The following is a 10,478-nucleotide window of genomic DNA, read 5'->3' on the forward strand; positions in this document are numbered from 1 at the left end:
CCCTCTCCCGCTCCCCCTGCTTGTGTTCCCTCTCTCGCTGTGTCTCGCTCTGTCAAATAAAGAAATAAAATCTTAAAAAAAAAAAAAAAAACATAAGGCTGGGGAAAAGTCTTAATGTTCAAGTGTGAATTTGTATCTGAGTTAGAGCTCAATAAAGCTGTTAGTTAAAAAAAGTTCAAGTAATTGATCTTAATTACTATAAATGTCTAACTACAATATTCATCTAAACAAAATCTAGATTAACAATTTAAAAATTGGATTATCAGGAGATTCGATCGGTTTTTATGACTGAATAGTATATATAAGGCTGATGTCATTTGTTGTGTGTGATTCACCAGACCCGGTGTTTTCTTCAGTTCTTACCTGTATTTACCTGAATAAACCTGTACTGTTACCGTTATCCTGATGTAAATGCAACTCAATTCTCAAATATCTAATTGCAGTGAATGTAAACTAAACAGAATGGTCAGAGAGGTTAACAGTAATAACAAATAATAAGCAAACTTTTCAACCCCACCCCCTCCATTTTAAGCCCCCTGGGGAAGAGGATGAGTGGTCTGGGTTAGTGATCTGTCATCCGATCTAAAGAACAGGGTGCCAGTGAGCCTTGCGCTGGGCCTGGTGAGCACTGAGCCAGCAAGGCATCCGGGTTGGAGTGCATCTGACTCCAGCAGATAGGCTCAAACCCTGGGCTTCTGTGTCTGTCAGAGCTGGTCAGCATCTTGGTTTTGATAGTTCATATAGTTGTGTGACCGTAACCAAGGTTTTCAGTTGTAATTTGTTTCTACTTCTAAAGAAGCAAGGTGGGGATGGGGGGCGTTTGATGTGAACTATGTCAGATAGCTGTGACGATTACATGAAATAGTGCAAAAAAAACAACTTAATTTGATGCCTGGTCCAGAAGGGTTATCATTACTAAGGTAATGCATATTTTATGAGCCAGGCATTGCATTAAGTGCTTTTGAATATATTACCTCCTTTAATTTTAACCAGTTCAGTATTATCATTTCCACATTACAGATGAGGAAACTGAGCCTTCTTGTGTATAAGTAGGAAATAACTTTCACACAGCTACTATGGGGCAGAGCTGAAATTCAGACTTAGGTCTCTCTGACTCCAGAATATGAGTTCTTAACCATTAGATTAAAATAATATTAGTAATGGAGCAACAACTTTAGTGTAGAGTTACTAGTGGCTAAATAGACTATTAAAATCTTCAGGCTCGCCTGAATTCCAAACACTTCTTGGCGATAGACGCGGGTTCTCATCCAAGCCTTCCTCTATCAGCAACTCAATCTCCCTTTGGGGGAAATCTTATCTTTGCTTATACTCAGCACAGCTGAGAGGCGTACCCAGGACCAAGACTTCCGATTGGACTCTTGCCCAGGATTCTAACCCTGGAGCAAGAGATGCAAACAAGGAGCGGGGATGGGAGGGGATGGGGGTGTGACCCACCCTAGTAGGGTCCCTGGACCAGATTGTTCCTGGTGCCAGCCCCTGATAGCCTTCTAATAAACTCCCATTTTGCTCCTGCTGACCAATTTCTGTTTTCTCCAACCCAAAATGCTATCTGATAGATACATGTACTTGCTAAAAGATAATAATGGCAAAGGGTCCTATTGAAACTCTCCTATTCAGGGAGCATAGTTCCACCTCTTCCTCCTAAAGTCATAGCTTCTAGAGCCAGAAGGACCTTTCTTGGTCAACATCAATATCCTCATTTTATGGAGGAGGAAACAGACTCAGATCCTACGACTTATCCAAGATGACAAAGTTAAAAGCAGCTGAGTCATGACTTGAACTGCCATCTCTGGATTTACAGTCTGGTTTGATTTCTAGCATTAAATAAATGTCTTACCTTCCTCCAGAAGGGGAAAAAAAAGGAGCCCAGACTTGAGAAAATTGGGTGGAAGCAGGATGGGATACAGTAGCAGCCTTCCACCCCCTGGGCCCCTGGGAAAAGCTGCCCAAGTGAGCAAAATTCCACACCGTTAATTTTCCTTTCTCCCTCCCATTGCCCTTCTGCTGACTCCCGCCTTCCTGTCTTTGAGGATCCTGAGCTATCCCCCACCCATTCAGGTTCCTTGTTTGGTACATATACTGTGTTGAAGAGTGTCCTCCAAAGATTCATGTCCTTCCCAGAACCTCAGAATGTGACTTGGTTTGGAAGTGGCATCTGTGCGGATGTAGTTGAGTTGGTATGAGGTCCTACTGGAGAGGGATGAGGTCCTTGTCCAACATAATTGGTGTCTTTATGAGAGAAGAGACACAGAGGCAGATATGTAGGGGAAGGCAAGGTGAAGACACACAGGGAGAATGCTAGGAAGGCAGAGATTGTGGTGATACAACCAAGGAAGCTAAGGAATCCCAAGGGTAACTGGCAGCCAGCAGAAGCTAGGAAGAGGCCAGAGAAGATCCTCCTCTAGAGCCTTCAGAGCCAGCATGGCCCTAACCAGCACCTTGATCTTATACTTCAAGCTCTCAGAATCATGAAAGAATATATGTCCATGGTGTTTAACACCCAGTTTGTGGTACTTTGGGGTGGTACATGGGGAATGAATCCAGGACTCCTAAGCCCACCCGCCCCATGTAGCTGTTCTCTGGAAGTCTCCTCCCAATTCAAGCTTCTCTTTGTAGAGTCTCCCAGTTACCAGTGTGACCATAGGTCCCAGTTTGCCCAGACCAGTACCACGTTATAACTGTTGTTTTGGCACAAATGTTCACAGTGCCATTTGTCATCTCAAAATTGTCCCAGCTCAGATAATAAATTCCTTGTTCGCCCTGCCTTCCTCCTAAGGTGTAAAATAGTGACTCAGTTACCCAACATCAAAGCTCTTTTTTTTTTTTTAAGATTTTATTTATTTTCGGGCGCCTGGGTGGCTCAGTTGGTTGAGCGACTGCCTTCGGCTCAGGTCATGATCCTGGAGTCCCAGGATCGAGTCCCGCATCGGGCTCCCTGCTCAGCGAGGAGTCTGCTTCTCCCTCTGACCCTCTTCCCTCTCGTGCTTCCTATCTGTCATTCTCTCTCTCTCAAATAAATAAAATCTTTAAAAAAAAAAAAAAGATTTTATTTATTTTCTTGAGAGCAAGAGAGCGAGAGAGAGAGAGAGAGAAACAGCATGAGAGGGGAGAGGGTCAGAGGGAGAAGCAGGCTCCCCACTGAGCAGGGAGCCAGATGCGGGACTCGATCCCAGGACTCCGGGATCATGACCCGAGCCGGAGGCAGTAGCTTAACCAACTGAGCCACCCAGGCGCCCCAACATCAAAGCTCTTTGAGAATTGGACCCAACCTACCTCTCCAGCCTCACAGTCCAGTTCTTTTTTTTTTAATTTTATTTATTTATTTGAGAGAGAGAGAGAGAATGAGAGATAGAAAGCACTAGAGGGAAGAGGGTCAGAGGGAGAAGCAGACTCCCTGCTGAGCAGGAAGCCCGATGTGGGACTCGATCCCGGGACTCCAGAATCATGACCTGAGCCAAAGGCAGTCGCTTAGCCAACTGAGCCACCCAGGTGCCCACAGTCCACTTCTTTATATCACACTTTGCTAGGTCGCAATGGGTAACTCCATCTCCAGATAGGTCCAGTCCTGTGCCTTAACTCATGCTCTTCTCTCTGCCAAGAATGTTCTTCCATTTCACCTGCCCCTACCTTCTGATTATTTCTGTTTATTGAAAATCTTACTCATCATCAGTCAAGGTTCAGATCTGCCCAGTCAGAAGTGATGTCATCCTATTTAGAAACCCCGCCTTGGGTTCAGAGCACAAGCAGGGGGGAGCGGCAGGCAGAGGGAAGGGGAGAAGCAGGCTCACTGCTGAGCAGAGCGCCTGATGCAGGATTCAATTCCAAAACCCTGGGATCATAACCTGAGCCCAAGGCAGATGCTTAACAGACTGAGCCGCCCAGGCACCTCTTGTCTTTTTTTTTTTTTTTTTAAGATTTTATTTATTTATTTGAGAGAGAGAGAACACGAGCTGGAGGAGCAGCAGAGGGAGAGGGAGAAGCAGGCTCTCCACTGAGCAGGGCACCTGATGCGGGGCTCCATCCCAGGACCTGGGGATCATGACCTGAGCCAAGGCAGACACTTAACTGACTGAGCCACCCAGGAGCCCCCAAAGATGCTTTGTCTTATTCATCATTGCATTATGCTACTAGTTAGTGCCTTGAGTAAAGATTTTTCACACAATAGAGACTCAAGAAATGTTTGATAAATAAATATGAATATTCCATTCCTCTCTCCATCTATTTGAGAATAGCCCAGTGATAAATGGGCTTTCAAAACCTTTCTAAAGATCCACTTCAAGATATAGGGTGGCTGGTTTGTCCTTTGGGAAGTGACAAATACCTGCTTTCTGGGAAAATGTCTGTGCTATTTTAATCAGCAGCTAGGTTCTGCTAGCTGCGAATGGGCTGAAGTCAAAGGAATGATGCCTACCTCCCAGAACAATGAGCTCTGAGGATTTTTAAGACCTGGCAGAAGGTATGTGGGTACCTGTTGAGTCAGAAAAGCAGCAGTGCAACAAAACACTGTTCCTATATAATGAGTCCACAGCACATCAGGCTTAGCTTCACGTGATTCTCTATTTCAGATCAAAGATTCCTATCTGTAGACAGTTTAAAGAAATACCTCACTCTTTCCCCCCTCTCCACTTCCAGGATGCAGGGCCCCTCTGACCACTTAGGAATCTTTCACTGTGTAAGGTAATCCTGTTGATTTAATGCGAAAAAATTTAGCAAATACTCATTATCATGAGGAGTTGACGGAATGAATTTGCCTCTCCTAGAAATTTAGGAGGTATGTCCAATACAGAGAATCACCCTGTATACACCCCTGCCCGCATTAAGCCAACGATGGAAGAATGTACTAGAATTCTTCCCTACAGTAGGCAGAGAGCCAGAACTCCTATGGCTTGCTCAGGGTAGTCTGGAACTGCCATCACTCCTCGGGTGACATGCTAGCTGTGCAGAATCCCATCTCTTAGAGAATCCCCTTTCTATGGCAAGACAAAGTGAGTTGTTGGCTCATTGGATTCAAAAGCTAGGGCCAACATTTACAGAAAAATAAACTTCTACCTATGTTTGTGATTCTAAAGCATTAGAAATTCCTGGCAAACCAAAAAAAAGAAAAGAAAATACTGTGCCTCCTATGGCATTGACTAATATTCTATATTAGAACTTCGTTCCTTTAGATTTGGAGTTATTAAAGTACAAATACCTTTCTAGGAGCAATAGCACTTTTAGGTGTCATTACCCTGTGATCTATATATTTCTATCATATTGTTATTTGATTATTGCATCATTTTTAACTTTTTATATCTAGGTGTTCCCCAATTTACCCATGCAATTCCATTCTAAGAGCTTTTTTGTAATTTATAAATTCAATTTTCAATTCAATGTTTCTAAGGAAAAATGCGATGTTATAAATGGTCATTAGATTCCCAGATTATCTCCTCTACCCAACAAAAAAGCTTGTAATACAATTAAATTATATAACTAGAATGAATATTAAATCTTTCTAGTGCTCCAGTATGATATATGTCAGGTGAAAGCTATCCTAGTCTGTTAGTGGTAGGCTCCTGAGGAATGAGTAGAAACTGGGAACCACAGGTTTCAATGAGCACATCAGGATTCAGCCCTCAGGAGGAAGGGCTTTGGAAGACCCACATGATACCAGAGCCTTGGATAAGTGAAATGCCTAGACTCAGGGCTGGCTTCCAATCTAAGCAGCAAACTAAAGTAGGGGTCTGAGAAAAGTCAAAGTTGAAAGAAAATTTCCCCAGTATAAGTATTGTGTTAGGTACTGGTATAGTGTTAGGTACTGGGAATGTGTTAGGTACTGGTGTGGGTTGAATTATACCCCCCAAAAGATATGCTGAAGTCCTAACCCCCACACCTGTGAATGTGACTTTATTTGGAAATGGGGTCTTTGCCAATGTAATCAATTTAAAATGAGATCATACGGGATTCCGGTGGGCCCTATTCCACTGACAGATTCTTGCATGAGGGAAATCAGGGTATAAACACACAGTCTCATTCAAGAAGGCAGAGACCCAATCATGGGAGACTGGTGAGCTGTGCAGAGCAAGATGGCAGCTTCCACTCATTCAATATCCAACAAGTATTTGTTGAACATCTATGTCCCAGGACATATACTATGTTCCAGTTGTAGCTCTTGGTACAGGGGGTATTTCAGCAAACATTAATTGAGCATCCACTCTATTCTAGGCATAGTTCTTGGTGTGGTGGATAAGGAATAAGGAGTTAAAAGTGCCCTTAAATGGTTTAATTTAGTGGGAATGGGGGAAGTGAGGGGAGGGAAGAGTTGACACTAAATAAGCAAATGAACAGAAAAGTCTAGATTACACATGTGCTACAAAGGAAATAAAATGGGTGATGAGGTAGACAGTAACTGGGAGAGGGTTGGAGGCACTTATATAAGAGTCAATCCAGGGGGGCGCCTGGGTGGCTCAGTCATTAAGCATCTGCCTTTGGCTCAGATCATGATCCCAGGGTCCTGGGATCGAGCCCCACACCAGGCTCCCTGCTCCGTGGGAAGCCTGCTTCTCCCTCTCCTGCTCCCCCTGCTTGTGTTCCCTCTCTCGCTGTCTCTCTCTGTCAAATAAATAAAGTCTTTAAAAAAAAAGAGAGAGTCAATCCAGGAGGGCCGCTCTGAGGAACTCATCCTTGCTCTGAAACTTGAAGGATGGGGATGAGAAAAAATGTGAAGGTCTAGGCAGGGAAGCCTTCTGGGAAAATCTCTGAGGTGTGACTGAATTTGTCATATTTGAGGAAGAAAGAAGACTGGTGTGGGTAGGTAGAAGATGAAGGTGGAAGCGGGGGGCGGGGTGCAAATTATTTCAGCCCTATAGGTAGGGAGCTTTAGTTTTTGTTTTTTTTTTTTTAAGATTTTATTTACTTATTAGAGAGAGAGAAACAGCATGAGAGGGGAGAAGGTCAGAGGGAGAAGCAGGCTTCTGCTTCTGCTTGATCCCAGGACCCTGGGATCATGACCCGAGCCGAAGGCAGTCGCTTAAGGACTGAGCCAACCAGGTGTCCCGGGAGCTTTAGTTTTATTCTAAGAGCGATAGGAAGTAACATGGGGGATTTAATCAGGGTTTGGTGCAAACTGTCTCCGTGCTGCATAGGGAACGGATTTTCTCTGGACAAGGTGAGAAGCAAGAAGAGTAGGAGCCCAGGTGAAGGGTGACGGCAGTTTGGACTGGGGTGGAGGTCATGCAAGTAAATGGAATTGATGTGATCGGCCTTAGGAGTTTAACAGAGAGTACAACTAAGTTAAGAGCAAGATGAAGGAGTTCTGGTGATTATGAGGGATAGTGAAAAGTCATGGCAAGATACCAGAGGACGAAGAGTTTGAGTGTAGCCAACTGGAGGAAACTTAGCAAGGTGTTCAGACTCCTCTCAGTGTCCCTTTATCTTTGGAGATAACCAGGGAGGACACCTCTGACCTGCTTCACATGTAGGTCAGAAAGTCTTTCCTGTGTTTTATGACCCGCTTTGGGCGAAGCTCAGAAACTCCTTCCTGCACATGCCTTGTGTCAAATTCCTTCAGCTTCAAATATTCAGTATGTCAAGGTGCCATATTTTGGGGTAGGATGTCCTGAACCCCATCAATAAAAGCCTAATTCCTTACCAGAACTTTTGTGTTTCTGCTATTTCTTCAAAGGATATAAACCCAAAGGGTAAAAGAAGAAAAACTTCTCTTCTGACCTCTTAAATTATAATCCTGCAAATTAAACTGACAGAAGACAGAACAGCAGGCAAAAAGGCATATATATATATATTTTTTTTTTTTTTTAATTGATGTTAGTATCTTTAAGGGTATAGGAGCTTGGTGGAAAAGAAGTAAAAACCCAGGGGCACCTGGGTGGCTCAGTTGGCTAAGCAGCCGACTGTTGATTTCTTCTCAGGTCATGATGTCAGGGTCATGAGATGAAGCCCTGTGTGGGGCTCTGCGCTGGGCGTGGGGCGGGCTTGGGTTCCTCCCTATCTCTCTTCTCCTTCTTCCCCCCCACCTTCCTCCCCACTCAAGCGCGCCTGTGCTCTCTCACTCTCTCTCTCTCTCAAAAAAAGCAAAAACCCAAAGAAGCATTTAGAGTTGGGCTATGGATATATAATTTTAAGAAAGGGCAATAAATTGTGGTGAAGTAACTAGGCAGAGGAAGAGGGCCTGGGTTCGAGGGCAATAATAAATGGTGGGAAGGGGACTAGGAAACGCACAGTAATTGAGAGTCAGGTTTGGTACACAGACCCACTCTCCCACCCTCTCATCCCAGTGCCTCTCTGACCCTCCTGGGAGGAGCAGCCTACACATGGAAATGTACATCACCTTCACAGAGGGAACAGGTGCCCTGCCTTGAGGCAGAAAAGAGGAGGGTGAAGAGCTCTTCCTTGCCCGCCCTTTCCAATTACCTTCAGCTCAAAAGCATCTAGCAATGCGCCAGAATGGCGTGTCTTCGGGTGAAATATACTGACCACCTCCAAAGGTTAAAAATCGCTGTATTGGCAACAATTTTAGCATAGCTGTCTTAGAATTTACTATTCAGCTACATTCTTGAGAATGAAACTAGGCACAGGTTACAGAATACCTTAAATGTGCAGAAAGTTGGATTTATCTCAGAGAAAATACTGCAAGGGGAAGACACCGGAACCATTAAAAAAAAAAAAAAATAGCGTTGTATCTCCTAGCAAGCAACCCACGGCAAATATTTAGAATGTCAGTAGTAATACAAAAGGCCACTAGTGAATGGTTAGTAAAGCATTTACACTAATAATAATTTACGCAGAAGTAATTTTGCTCTTTTCAATTAACAGCAGACTTATTTGAAAAGGAGATGTCTGCGCGGGCAAGGGAAAATATTGGTCATGCAAACATCTTGTTGCAGAACAATAACGAACATACCTTTGGTATTGGTATGTGTAAAATTTCCTATCCTGAGTCACATCTCCGCTGTGGCCGGTCAAAGGACTTGAGATCAAAAGGCACTCTCTTTGAAGGAAGTGTAAAAATGTTTTCAGTGAACAGTTTCCCCGCCAGGATCCATTTTCATGTCCCTTTGGTTCCTTTTGAGTTTTGGTAGAGGTTGGGAACAATGGGTGCTAAGTACCCTCACATTAGGTGCTAATCTATGCCAGACTTGCAAAGGAGTGGCTCCAAACCTGTTTTGCCTGAATTAACCAACCTACCCAGTTTCAGGGTACAAAAGAAAAGAGGCAGTGTGACCTGTACTTCAATGAGGGAAAAAAGGAGTTGTTTCCTCCCCATTTAAAGCCAAATGATGACAAGCTTCAAGAAAACCAGAGAGCCTGATCTATGGTCTTGGTAGGGGTTGTTGAGGGCCTGATGTCAGGTTCACACATGAAAATGCTGAAGAATATAGACATGCTAGAGCTGTCAGACCCAGCAGCAAAACAGAACAAAAGACCCACAGCACCCCTGGAGTGTGGCCGGCCAAGGGTATGGGAGCCACCTGTGGGTCTGTGGGCCTGTAGACAGAGCTGGAACCAGATAACTTACAAAGGACCCTGCCCTAGAGGGTGTTAAAGAAAAAAATTATTCTGATGCTTGTTAAGACAGTAAGGGAGACACTCTTGTGATCCATGTCAAGACTATTGTAACAGCGGAGAGAAACTGGCTTCCCTCTGAACACAGTAAAGGCAGCTGAGGATTTACAGCCCACAAGCAAAGTGAAGGGAGCCAGGGGATGGAAAATTACTAAGTGGAGTCAGGCAGGTTGGGGAGAGTCTTGCTAAATCATCACCATCTTGTGAGGAGATCCAAGCTGCACACCAAGTAGCCCACGTGGGCAAGAACTGAGGCCTCCTGCCGACAGCAAGCACCACAAGAGTGAACCATTTTGGAAACCCTAGCCCCACATCACCCTTCAAAGTACCTGCAGCGCAGCCCATGTCTTGCCTTCAAAATCAGAAGAGACCCCACACCAGATCCACCCAACCAAACTATTTCTGAGTTCTTGGCCCAAAGAAACTGAAATAATATGATGTGTTTATTGTTTTAAATCAGTAAGTTTTGGGGTGATTTGTTATATAGTAGTAGAAAACTAATATAGCCCATTTTACAAATAAGGAAAATAAGGCACAGAGGGGTTAAATAACTTGCTGGTGTCATGCAGCTATAAGTGACAAAATCAGGATTTGAACTCACATCATCTGTGTTGGCATGCCCCCTTAACCATGACACACTATGCCTCTACCACTTAGAGAAAGTGACGTGGGATGCTCAGCATGGGGATGAAGGGACCTCTAGGCGGCCAACAGGTACGTGAGTACGCCCATGTGTTTTTGCCCACGTTTTTAGTCTTTTATTTTATTTTTCAGAATTTTGAATAGACTTTATTTTTAGAGCAGTTTTAGGTTCACAGCAACACGGAGCAGAGAATACTGATCATTATTTTTTTTAACCATCAAACCTTTGCGTGTATTTGAACTTAATCAGAAGCCGA

This window comes from Callorhinus ursinus, unplaced genomic scaffold, assembly GCF_003265705.2.
Source record: "Callorhinus ursinus isolate GAN/ISIS: 27379988/994484 unplaced genomic scaffold, GSC_fseal_2.0 scaffold11, whole genome shotgun sequence".
Classification (NCBI taxonomy): Eukaryota; Metazoa; Chordata; class Mammalia; order Carnivora; family Otariidae; genus Callorhinus; species Callorhinus ursinus.